Genomic DNA, 12,500 nt, shown 5'->3' on the forward strand with positions numbered 1-12,500 from the left:
GAGGTGTCAGAGCTAGCGAACTTGTGCCACGAGCAACAGGTCACTAAAAGCCTATAGATGACGGTGTTGGAGGAAAAGAAAAATATCGAGAAAGCACTGCGGTGTGCCGTGCGTAGGGACGGGCGCGCGTGCCACATGCCGCCGAAATATGGGTGTCGGAGAAAACAGAGTGCCGCGCGTAACGAGGGGCGCGCGTGTTACAGAGAGATATGCCCAAACGCATGAAAGTGTACGCAGGTGTCCTAAGGCAGTTTTTTTTTTTTTTCCTCATTTTGATGTCGCCCCGGCTGACGCGGTTTTCGTTTTTCCGTGCCGCCCCGGCTGACGCGGTTTTCGTTTTTCCGTGCCGCCCCGGCTGACGCAGTTTTTGCGCCGCCCCGGCTGACGCGGTTTTCGCGCCGCCCCGGCTGACGCGGTTTTCGCGCCGCCCCGGCTGACGCGGTTTTTGCGTCGCCCCGGCTGACGCGGTTCGGACTTTGCACTTTTTGGCTCACCCCGGCTGGCGGCCCACTCACTCGATCGCCAGGTCTGTTTGCCCCGGTGGTTCCACCGCCAGGCTTAAGCGCGAACTTTTTTTGTTTGTTTTCTTTTGATTAAGCGCAAGCTTTTTTCTTTGTTTTCTTTTGATTAAGCGCGGGCTTTTTTCTTTGTTTTTTTTTTTGATTTCGCCCCGGCAGACGCGGTTTTTGCGCCGCCCCGGCTGACGCGGTTTTTGCCGCCCCGGCTGACGCAGTTCGGACTTAGCACTTTTCGGCTGTGCCTGGCTGGCGGCCCACTCACTCGATCGCCATGTCTGTTTGCCACAGTTTTCCCGGTGGTGCCGCACCCGGGCTCGCCCCGGCTGACGCAGTTTTCGCGCCGCCCCGGCTGACGCGGTTTCGTGCCGCCCCGGCAGACGCGGTTTTCGCGCCGCCCCGGCTGACGCGGTTTCGTGCCGCCCCGGCAGACGCAGTTCGGACTTAGCACTTTTCGGCTGTGCCTGGCTGGCGGCCCACTCACTCAATCGCCATGTCTGTTTGCCACAGTTTTCCCGGTGGTGCCGCACCCGGGCTCGCCCCGGCTGACGCAGTTTTCGCGCCGCCCCGGCTGACGCGGTTTCGTGCCGCCCCGGCAGACGCGGTTTTCGCGCCGCCCCGGCTGACGCGGTTTCGTGCCGCCCCGGCAGACGCAGTTCGGACTTAGCACTTTTCGGCTGTGCCTGGCTGGCGGCCCACTCACTCGATCGCCATGTCTGTTTGCCACAGTTTTCCCGGTGGTGCCGCACCCGGGCTCGCCCCGGCAGACGCGTTTTTTTTTCTTTCGCCCCGGCTGACGCAGTTTTCGCACCGCCCCGGCTGACGCGGTTTCGTGCCGCCCCGGCAGACGCGGTTTTTTGCGCCGCCCCGGCTGACGCGGTTTTTGCCGCCCCGGCTGACGCAGTTCGGACTTAGCACTTTTCGGCTGTGCCTGGCTGGCGGCCCACTCACTCGATCGCCATGTCTGTTTGCCACAGTTTTCCCGGTGGTGCCGCACCCGGGCTCGCCCCGGCTGACGCAGTTTTCGCGCCGCCCCGGCTGACGCGGTTTCGTGCCGCCCCGGCAGACGCGGTTTTCGCGCCGCCCCGGCTGACGCAGTTCGGACTTAGCACTTTTTGGGCTGAGCCTGGCTGGCGGCCCACTCACTCGATCGCCATGTCTGTTTGCCACAGTCTTCCCGGTGGTGCCGCACCCGGGCTCGCCCCGGCTGACGCAGTTTTCGCGCCGCCCCGGCTGACGCGGTTTCGTGCCGCCCCGGCAGACGCGGTTTTCGCGCCGCCCCGGCTGACGCGGTTTCGTGCCGCCCCGGCAGACGCGGTTTTCGCGCCGCCCCGGCTGACGCGGTTTCGTGCCGCCCCGGCAGACGCAGTTCGGACTTAGCACTTTTCGGCTGTGCCTGGCTGGCGGCCCACTCACTCAATCGCCATGTCTGTTTGCCACAGTTTTCCCGGTGGTGCCGCACCCGGGCTCGCCCCGGCTGACGCAGTTTTCGCGCCGCCCCGGCTGACGCGGTTTCGTGCCGCCCCGGCAGACGCGGTTTTCGCGCCGCCCCGGCTGACGCGGTTTCGTGCCGCCCCGGCAGACGCAGTTCGGACTTAGCACTTTTCGGCTGTGCCTGGCTGGCGGCCCACTCACTCGATCGCCATGTCTGTTTGCCACAGTTTTCCCGGTGGTGCCGCACCCGGGCTCGCCCCGGCAGACGCGTTTTTTTTTTTCTTTCGCCCCGGCTGACGCAGTTTTCGCGCCGCCCCGGCTGACGCGGTTTCGTGCCGCCCCGGCAGACGCGGTTTTTTGCGCCGCCCCGGCTGACGCGGTTTTTGCCGCCCCGGCTGACGCAGTTCGGACTTAGCACTTTTCGGCTGTGCCTGGCTGGCGGCCCACTCACTCGATCGCCATGTCTGTTTGCCACAGTTTTCCCGGTGGTGCCGCACCCGGGCTCGCCCCGGCTGACGCAGTTTTCGCGCCGCCCCGGCTGACGCGGTTTCGTGCCGCCCCGGCAGACGCGGTTTTCGCGCCGCCCCGGCTGACGCAGTTCGGACTTAGCACTTTTTGGGCTGAGCCTGGCTGGCGGCCCACTCACTCGATCGCCATGTCTGTTTGCCACAGTCTTCCCGGTGGTGCCGCACCCGGGCTCGCCCCGGCTGACGCAGTTTTCGCGCCGCCCCGGCTGACGCGGTTTCGTGCCGCCCCGGCAGACGCGGTTTTCGCGCCGCCCCGGCTGACGCGGTTTCGTGCCGCCCCGGCAGACGCGGTTTTCGCGCCGCCCCGGCTGACGCGGTTTCGTGCCGCCCCGGCAGACGCAGTTCGGACTTAGCACTTTTCGGCTGTGCCTGGCTGGTGGCCCACTCACTCAATCGCCATGTCTGTTTGCCACAGTTTTCCCGGTGGTGCCGCACCCGGGCTCGCCCCGGCTGACGCAGTTTTCGCGCCGCCCCGGCTGACGCGGTTTCGTGCCGCCCCGGCAGACGCGGTTTTCGCGCCGCCCCGGCTGACGCGGTTTCGTGCCGCCCCGGCAGACGCAGTTCGGACTTAGCACTTTTCGGCTGTGCCTGGCTGGCGGCCCACTCACTCGATCGCCATGTCTGTTTGCCACAGTTTTCCCGGTGGTGCCGCACCCGGGCTCGCCCCGGCAGACGCGTTTTTTTTTCTTTCGCCCCGGCTGACGCAGTTTTCGCGCCGCCCCGGCTGACGCGGTTTCGTGCCGCCCCGGCAGACGCGGTTTTTTGCGCCGCCCCGGCTGACGCGGTTTTTGCCGCCCCGGCTGACGCAGTTCGGACTTAGCACTTTTCGGCTGTGCCTGGCTGGCGGCCCACTCACTCGATCGCCATGTCTGTTTGCCACAGTTTTCCCGGTGGTGCCGCACCCGGGCTCGCCCCGGCTGACGCAGTTTTCGCGCCGCCCCGGCTGACGCGGTTTCGTGCCGCCCCGGCAGACGCGGTTTTCGCGCCGCCCCGGCTGACGCAGTTCGGACTTAGCACTTTTTGGGCTGAGCCTGGCTGGCGGCCCACTCACTCGATCGCCATGTCTGTTTGCCACAGTCTTCCCGGTGGTGCCGCACCCGGGCTCGCCCCGGCAGACGCGTTTTTTTTTCTTTCGCCCCGGCAGACGTGGTTCCCCCCCCCCCCTTTTCGCTCGCCCCGGCTGACGAGGTTTTCGCGCCGCCCCGGCTGACGCAGTTTTCGCGCCGCCCCGGCTGACGCGGTTTCGTGCCGCCCCGGCTGACGCGGTTTTCGCGCCGCCCCGGCTGACGCGGTTTTTGCGTCGCCCCGGCTGACACGGTTCGGACTTTGCACTTTTCGGCTGTGCCTGGCTGGCGGCCCACTCACTCGATCGCCATGTCTGTTTGCCACAGTTTTCCCGGTGGTGCCGCACCCGGGCTCGCCCCGGCTGACGCAGTTTTCGCGCCGCCCCGGCTGACGCGGTTTCGTGCCGCCCCGGCAGACGCGGTTTTCGCGCCGCCCCGGCTGACGCGGTTTCGTGCCGCCCCGGCAGACGCAGTTCGGACTTAGCACTTTTCGGCTGTGCCTGGCTGGCGGCCCACTCACTCAATCGCCATGTCTGTTTGCCACAGTTTTCCCGGTGGTGCCGCACCCGGGCTCGCCCCGGCTGACGCAGTTTTCGCGCCGCCCCGGCTGACGCGGTTTCGTGCCGCCCCGGCAGACGCGGTTTTCGCGCCGCCCCGGCTGACGCGGTTTCGTGCCGCCCCGGCAGACGCAGTTCGGACTTAGCACTTTTCGGCTGTGCCTGGCTGGCGGCCCACTCACTCGATCGCCATGTCTGTTTGCCACAGTTTTCCCGGTGGTGCCGCACCCGGGCTCGCCCCGGCAGACGCGTTTTTTTTTTTCTTTCGCCCCGGCTGACGCAGTTTTCGCGCCGCCCCGGCTGACGCGGTTTCGTGCCGCCCCGGCAGACGCGGTTTTTTGCGCCGCCCCGGCTGACGCGGTTTTTGCCGCCCCGGCTGACGCAGTTCGGACTTAGCACTTTTCGGCTGTGCCTGGCTGGCGGCCCACTCACTCGATCGCCATGTCTGTTTGCCACAGTTTTCCCGGTGGTGCCGCACCCGGGCTCGCCCCGGCTGACGCAGTTTTCGCGCCGCCCCGGCTGACGCGGTTTCGTGCCGCCCCGGCAGACGCGGTTTTCGCGCCGCCCCGGCTGACGCAGTTCGGACTTAGCACTTTTTGGGCTGAGCCTGGCTGGCGGCCCACTCACTCGATCGCCATGTCTGTTTGCCACAGTCTTCCCGGTGGTGCCGCACCCGGGCTCGCCCCGGCAGACGCGTTTTTTTTTCTTTCGCCCCGGCAGACGTGGTTCCCCCCCCCCTTTTCGCTCGCCCCGGCTGACGAGGTTTTCGCGCCGCCCCGGCTGACGCAGTTTTCGCGCCGCCCCGGCTGACGCGGTTTCGTGCCGCCCCGGCTGACGCGGTTTTCGCGCCGTCTGGCTGACGCGGTTCTTGCGTCGCCCCGGCTGACACGGTTCGGACTTTGCACTTTTTGGCTGAGCCTGGCTGGCGGCCCACTCACTCGATCGCCATGTCTGTTTGCCACAGTTTTCCCGGTGGTGCCGCACCCGGGCTCGCCCCGGCAGACGCGTTTTTTTTTCCTTCGCCCCGGCAGACGTGGTTCCCCCCCCCCTCCGTCTTTCTTTTTGTTTTTTTTTTTCGCCGCGGCTGAAGTGGATTTTTCGGTGCCTCGACGCCCCGGTAGTCGCGGTTTTTCCGTTTCCGCACGGCCCCGGCTGACGCTGCTCGGTCACAGTCGCCTTTTGTGAGGATTGCAGACTTCTTGAGCGCGGGTGTTTTTTTTTGTTGTTGTTGTTGTTTTATTACGCATTCGCTCCAGCAGACGCTGTTTAGACTTTTTGTTTCCTCTTTTATCCTGCGACGAGGTGACGAGGTTTATTCGGTGCCCCGCCGCCCCGGCTGAAGTGATTTTTCCTGTCCCGTGCCGCCCCGGCTGACGCGGTTGGGACTTCGCGTTTGTTCGGCCGCCACGGGTTTTGGCGCACTCGCTCGGTTGCTTGTTGTTGCCACTTGTTGCGAACCCAGGTTTCTTGAGCGAGCGCGGGCGTTTTTTCTTCCTTTCTTTCTTTGTTCTATGTGTTAGCGAATCGGCCTTTAATATCACACGAGGACTCACAACCAACAATTTTCAGTTTGAAGTGTAAAAAATCTGCAGGTGTTGACGTAACTGACTTGCCCCGTACCCTTGAGTACATCCATGAAGTTCTCGTAGTACTACTAAATCGCATTATTCCAAGTGGAGAAATTCCCATAAACTTGCAAACCTCTACACGAAAATCGGTGCGCGTGATAAAGTTGAAAATTATCGTCCGATATCAAATGTGCCTTCTATAACACAAATTCTAGGAAAAAAAAAAAAAAACACTTGTTCGCCGTTTTCTGCGCCGTGACTGGCAGCACTCCGGCGAAGCGAAACGGGGTCGATTCGAGCACGATATCGGCGTCTTTCGACGTGCTCGCCGGCGACCGTCGCACGAGTACGTCGCACGAGCGCGTCTGCCGGGGCGCCGTTTGCGAAGCCGACGCAAAAGTGGGAACCGCCGCTCGGATGATCGCCGCTTTCGGCAGAGTGAGTGTTGGCACTCCGGGGAAGCGAAACAGCGTGAATGCGCCCACGAAATCGGCGTATTTTGAAGTGCCCGCCGGCGACCGTCGCACGAGTACGGTAAACCGCGTCAGCCGGGGCGTAGTTCGGGACGCCGACGAAAAAGTGGGAAGCGCAACTCGGATCTTCGCCGTTTTTGCAGGAGTGAGTGGCGGCCCTCCTGCGAGACCAAGAAGCATCGATTCGTGCACGAATTCGGCGCCTTTCGACGTGATCGCCGGCGACCGTCACTCGAGTAGGGCAAACCGCGTCTGCCGGGGCGGGCTTCGGGACGCCGATGCGAAAGTGGGAAACGCTGCTCGGATGTTCGCCGTTTTTGGCCGAGTGAGTGCTGGCACTCAGGCGAAGCCAAACGGGGCCGATTACGGCACGATATCGGCGTCTTTCGACGTGCCCGGCGGCGACCGTCGCACGAGTACGGTAAACCGCGTCAGCCCGGGCGGAGTTCGGGACGCCGATGCGAAAGTGGAGAACGCCGCTCGGATCTTCGCCGTTTTTGGAGGAGTGAGTGGCGGCACTCCGGAGAAGCCAAGGAGCGCCAATTAGCGCACGATATCGGCGTCTTTCGACGCGCTCGCCGGCGACCGTCGCACGAGTAGGGCAAACCGCGTCTGCCGGGGCGGGGTTTACGACGCCGACGCAAAAGTGGGAACCGCCGCTCGGATGTTGGCCGTTTTTGGCAGAGTGAGTGCTGGCACACCGGCGACGCGAAAGAGCGCGAAAGCGCCCACGAAAGTGGCGTATTTGGACGTGCTTGACGGCGACCGCTGCAGGAGTACGAAAAACCACGTCAGCCGGGGCGAGCGACCCACGGCGGTCTGGGTGCTTATCGCTGCTATTATAGGGGCACCCCGGCAGACGCAGAAAAAAAAAATTTTTTTTCGACCTTCTTTTTTGCTGGTCGAGCTCGGGTAACCCAGGTCGCAATGGGAGCCGCGCACGAAAGCGGCGTCGCGAGACGCGTTCGCGGTCGCTAGTCGCACGAGCTCGGCAACCGCGTCAGCCGGCGCGGAGTTCGGGATGCCGACGGCTAAGTGGGTACCGCTGCTCGGATGTTCGCCGTTTTTGGCCGAGTGAGTGCTGGCACTCCGGCGAAGCGAAACGGGGCCGATTCGGGCACGATATCGGCGTATTTCGACGTGCTCGCCGGCGACCGTCGCACGAGTACGGCAAAGCGCGTCTGCCGGGGCGAGGTTTGCGATGCCGACGAAAAAGTGGGAAGCGCCGCTCGGATCTTCGCCGTTTTTGCAGGAGTGAGTGGCGGCCCTCCTGCGAGACCAAGAAGCATCGACTCGCGCACGATATCGGTGTCTTTCGACGTGCCCGCCGTCCACCGCCGCACGAGTACGGCAAACCGCGTATGCCGGGGCGGGGTTGGCGACGCCGACGCAAAAGTGGGAACCGCCACTAGGATGTTCGCCGTTTTTGGCAGAGTGAGTGCTGGCACTCCGGCGAAGCGAAAGAGCGCGAATGCGCCCACGAAAGTGGCGTGTTTGGACGTGCTTGACGACGACCACCGCAGGAAAACGAAAAACCACGTCAGCCGGGGCGAGCGACCCATGGCGGTCTGGGTGCTTATCGCTGCTATTATAGGGGCACCCCGGCAGACGCAAAAAAAAAAAATTTTTTTTCGACATTCTTTTTTGCTCGTCGACCTCGGGTGACCCAGGTCGCAGTGGGAGCCGCGCACGAAAGCGGCGTCGCGAGACGGCTTCGCGGTCGCTAGTCGCACGAGCTCGGCAACCGCGTCTGCCGGGGCGGAGTTCGGGACGCCGACGGCTAAGTGGGAACCGCCGCTCGGATGTTCGCCGTTTGTGGCCGAGTGAGTGCTGGCACTCCGGCGAAGCCAAACGGGGCCGATTCCGGCACGATATCGGCGTCTTTCTACGTGCTCGCCGGCGACCGTCGCACGAGTACGGCAAAGTGCGTCTGCCGGGGCGGGGTTTGCGACGCGTACGCAATAGTGAGAACCGTCGCTCGGATGTTCGTCGTCTTTCGCCGAGCCAGTGCTGGCACTCCGGCGAAGCCGAACGGAGCCGATTCGGGCACGATATCGGCGTCTTTCCACGTGCTCGCCGGCGACCGTCGCACGAGTACGGTAAACCGCGTCAGCCGGGGCGGAGTTCGGGACGCCGATGCGAAAGTGGGAAGCGCCGCTCGGATCTTCGCCGTTTTTGGAGGAGTCAGTGGCGGCACTCCGGTGAAGCCAAGGTGCGCCAATTCGCGCACGATATCGGCGTCTTTCGACGTGCCCGCCGGCCACCGTCGCACGAGTACGGCAAACCTCGTCTGCCGGGGCGGGGTTTGCGACGCCGACGCAAAAGTGGGAACCGCCGCTCGGATGTTCGCCGTTTTTGGCAGAGTGAGTGCTGGCACTCCGGCGAAGCGAAAGAGCGTGAATGCGCCCACGAAAGTAGCGTATTTGGACGTGCTTGACGGCGACCGCCGCAGGAGTACGAAAAACCACGTCAGCCGGGGCGAGCGACCCACGGCGGTCTGGGTGCTTATCGCTGCTATTATAGGGGCACCCCGGCAGACGCAGAAAGAAAAAAAAAAAATGGGGACATGGCGTGCGTCACCGTGCGGCTTCGCAGCGTTGCCGAAGTCGCCGAGCCCTTCGACTGAGCCGAACGGCGGACAGGGAACGTTGGTCGGCCGTTCTAACCTGTCGGTGCCACGCCGAGACGTCGTTAAGGAAAACCGCGTCGTGGGCCTCTACGACGCCGTCGAGTCGTTGTACGTTTGGTGTCCAGCGTGTCGGCGGCGAGTAGCGGACACGTCGTTCACGACTTCGGTCTTTCGCAGTCGACGCGAACTTGCGGAGAGTCGTGGTGCCTCACGTTTTCGGCAGAAACCGCGGCGGAATTTTCCCGTGCGTGCGCGCACGACCTCGGTGCTGTGCCGTCAGCGTAGTGTTGCACAAACTCGTGGCCTACCCAAGGTGCGGTACGTTTGCGGCCGTATCCTCGGTGGGAATTTCGTGAGTAGGGTCGCAAATTCTACGACCTCGGCGGGTTTGAGAGCGACGTAGACTTGTGGCACGCTCAACGTGCCACACGTTTCGGGGCACACCCGCGGTGAAATTTTCTCGAGTACGCTCGTATTAGTGCCCAAGGAGGTCTGGGTACTTATCGCTGCTATTATGTGGGGGTTCTCGTGAGCGGCGTACGCGAAAGCGACCGGGTGTCTGATATGCGGCGGGCTTCGGCCTCGTCAAGCGTGTCCTCGGGTCTGCTCCAGGGGAATCCACGGCAGTCGTCTGCAGCCTCATCCGCTTGATGCGTTAGGGGCTGGTTGTCGGACGGTGCCGTTTTACCACGATATCGAGGTGTGTTCCGTGTCGTCCTCGGGCGATTCAGATGCGAAAGCGCCGAAGACGCGGGCGTGACCCGTCGTCTGGCGGCTTTGCAGTCTCGGCTCCGTTGCTAGTTCCGGCCGGTCCACCGACAGTGCAGCGGGCTTGGGCAACCCGCACGGCGCGACCGAGTCGATGCAACGAAAAAGAGCGAGCATGAACGTGCTTCTTGCCGCACGGCTCCCACTCGTCTTTCGGGAAGGTTGTGCCGTAGCGAGCTCGAACGCCGTCATCTCGGAGTGCAAAATAAGCGTGTTGGGGCGCCTGAAGGTGGCCTCCGCCGCACACAGACTGCGTCCGGCCCGCCGAAGGCGAGGACGGACGCGCAGTCGAACGATTACCTGGTTGATCCTGCCAGTAATCATATGCTTGTCTCAAAGATTAAGCCATGCATGTCTAAGTACATGCCGAAATAAGGCGAAACCGCGAATGGCTCATTAAATCAGTTATGGTTCCTTAGATCGTTTCTTCCTACTTGGATAACTGTGGCAATTCTAGAGCTAATACATGCAGTGAGCCTGGAGCCCTTTGGGTAACGGGTGCTTTTATTAGACCAAGATCGATCGGGTTTCGGCCCGTATTGTGTGGTGACTCTGGATAACTTTGTGCTGATCGCATGGCCACGAGCCGGCGACGTTTCTTTCAAGTGTCTGCCTTATCAACTTTCGATGGTAGGTTACTTGCTTACCATGGTTGTTACGGGTAACGGAGAATCAGGGTTCGATTCCGGAGAGGGAGCCTGAGAAACGGCTACCACATCCAAGGAAGGCAGCAGGCGCGCAAATTACCCACTCCCGGCACGGGGAGGTAGTGACGAAAAATAACAATACGGGACTCTTTTGAGGCCCCGTAATTGAAATGAGTACACTATAAATCCTTTAACGAGGATCAATTGGAGGGCAAGTCTGGTGCCAGCAGCCGCGGTAATTCCAGCTCCAATAGCGTATACTAAAGCTGCTGCGGTTAAAAAGCTCGTAGTTGGATCTCAGTTCCAGACGAGTAGTGCATCTACCCGATGCGACGGCTCGGACTGAACATCATGCCGGTTCTTTCTTGGTGCACTTCATTGTGTGCCTCGAGATGGCCGGTGCTTTTACTTTGAAAAAATTAGAGTGCTCAACGCAGGCGAGTCGCCTGAATAAACTTGCATGGAATAATAGAACAAGACCTCGTTTCTGTTCTGTTGGTTTTTGGAATACGAGGTAATGATTAAGAGGGACGGACGGGGGCATTCGTATTGCGGCGCTAGAGGTGAAATTCTTGGACCGTCGCAAGACGAACTACTGCGAAAGCATTTGCCAAGAATGTTTTCATTGATCAAGAACGAAAGTCAGAGGTTCGAAGGCGATCAGATACCGCCCTAGTTCTGACCATAAACGATGCCAACCAGCGATCCGCCTGAGTTACTCAAATGACTCGGCGGGCAGCTTCCGGGAAACCAAAGTATTTGGGTTCCGGGGGAAGTATGGTTGCAAAGCTGAAACTTAAAGGAATTGACGGAAGAGCACCGCCAGGAGTGGAGCCTGCGGCTTAATTTGACTCAACACGGGAAAACTTACCCGGCCCGGACACTGGGAGGATTGACAGATTGAGAGCTCTTTCTTGATTCGGTGGATGGTGGTGCATGGCCGTTCTTAGTTGGTGGAGCGATTTGTCTGGTTAATTCCGATAACGAACGAGACTCTAGCCTATTAAATAGGTGCGGGGTTCCCAGCACCTTACAACCTTCTTAGAGGGACAAGCGGCTCCTAGCCGCACGAAACAGAGCAATAACAGGTCTGTGATGCCCTTAGATGTCCGGGGCCGCACGCGCGCTACACTGAAGGAAGCAGCGTGTCTTTATCCCTGTCTGAAAAGACTGGGTAACCCGTGGAACTTCTTTCGTGATTGGGATAGGGGCTTGCAATTGTTCCCCTTGAACGAGGAATTCCCAGTAAGCGCGAGTCATAAGCTCGCGTTGATTACGTCCCTGCCCTTTGTACACACCGCCCGTCGCTACTACCGATTGAATGATTTAGTGAGGTCTTCGGACCGATGTCCGGCGCGGCCTTTCGGTTGCGCCGGTCTGTTGGAAAGATGACCAAACTTGATCATTTAGAGGAAGTAAAAGTCGTAACAAGGTTTCCGTAGGTGAACCTGCGGAAGGATCATTAACGGATTGTGAAGGGTGAGCGCCTCAGCTGCGTCTGCGCCCGACACTTTCTGCCGCTGACCCCGTTTGGACGCGGGGTCGGCTTTTCCCCACGGGGCTGCCTGAATGTGGAGCGGCACCCCGTGACAAATTGTTGCGCCCAGCGGACGCCAACACCGCGACCTTGGACGGTCGGCCAGGTGGCGGACGCGGGTACAAACGGCGCAACGCACTCATAGGTCGGCTTTCGACCCGCCACAGCACCGTGGCTCGAAGCGCTCGAAATGCGCGACCCGACCGCTGCGGGACCGCCTAGTACTGTAAACAGGAGCGGCGGAGCGCGAACGGCGAGTCGTGGTTACGTCGGTAGAAGGCGAGGCTGCGCGTTCCCGAAACGCCAGCCGAGTGCCCTCCCGACCGTTCGAGCGTGCAAGAACGAGACCCGACAATCGCGCGGCGACTGCCAAGTACGAGAGGAACGGCACAAGCGTCGGCGGTCGGTCAAGGAACTGGCGATGTGACGGGTCCGCTGTGCACCAGTGCATACCGTCCCGCCGTCCGCGGCAAGCGCCTCCGCGTCCTCGGGTGACGGAGGCTGCCGGTCGGTTCTTGCAGGCGAGGGATCTCGCTGGCACCGGTTCGCGTTGACGCGCGGCCGGTCATGGCACGGCGATGCGACGGCCGAGGTGCGCAGTACTCGATGGAGGAACCGCACGCTCCGATGACCGTCCCGCCCTCCGCGGCGTATGCGTACCGACCGTAATGGTTGCAGCAGCGCCGGCCGGCTTTTGAATTCGCCACACGAAACACGGTGCGAGATCGCGGTTAGGGGAGCGTCGACGTTGCCAGGCGTTTTGCTTGCTGCCGAGGGAAAG

General features: G+C 61.9%; 1 non-coding gene across 1 annotated transcript; it reads left to right on the plus strand.

Annotated features, from left to right (window-relative positions):
• The first annotated feature begins 9,832 nt into the window (after positions 1 to 9,832).
• LOC142791039 (small subunit ribosomal RNA) lies at positions 9,833 to 11,647 on the plus strand. The gene has a single exon (XR_012889960.1). It is a non-coding gene; the product is annotated as a small subunit ribosomal RNA (ribosomal RNA).
• Positions 11,648 to 12,500: the final 853 nt, after the last annotated feature.

The sequence above is a fragment of the Rhipicephalus microplus genome, unplaced genomic scaffold (genome assembly GCF_043290135.1).
Source record: "Rhipicephalus microplus isolate Deutch F79 unplaced genomic scaffold, USDA_Rmic scaffold_137, whole genome shotgun sequence".
Lineage (NCBI taxonomy): Eukaryota > Metazoa > Arthropoda > Arachnida > Ixodida > Ixodidae > Rhipicephalus > Rhipicephalus microplus.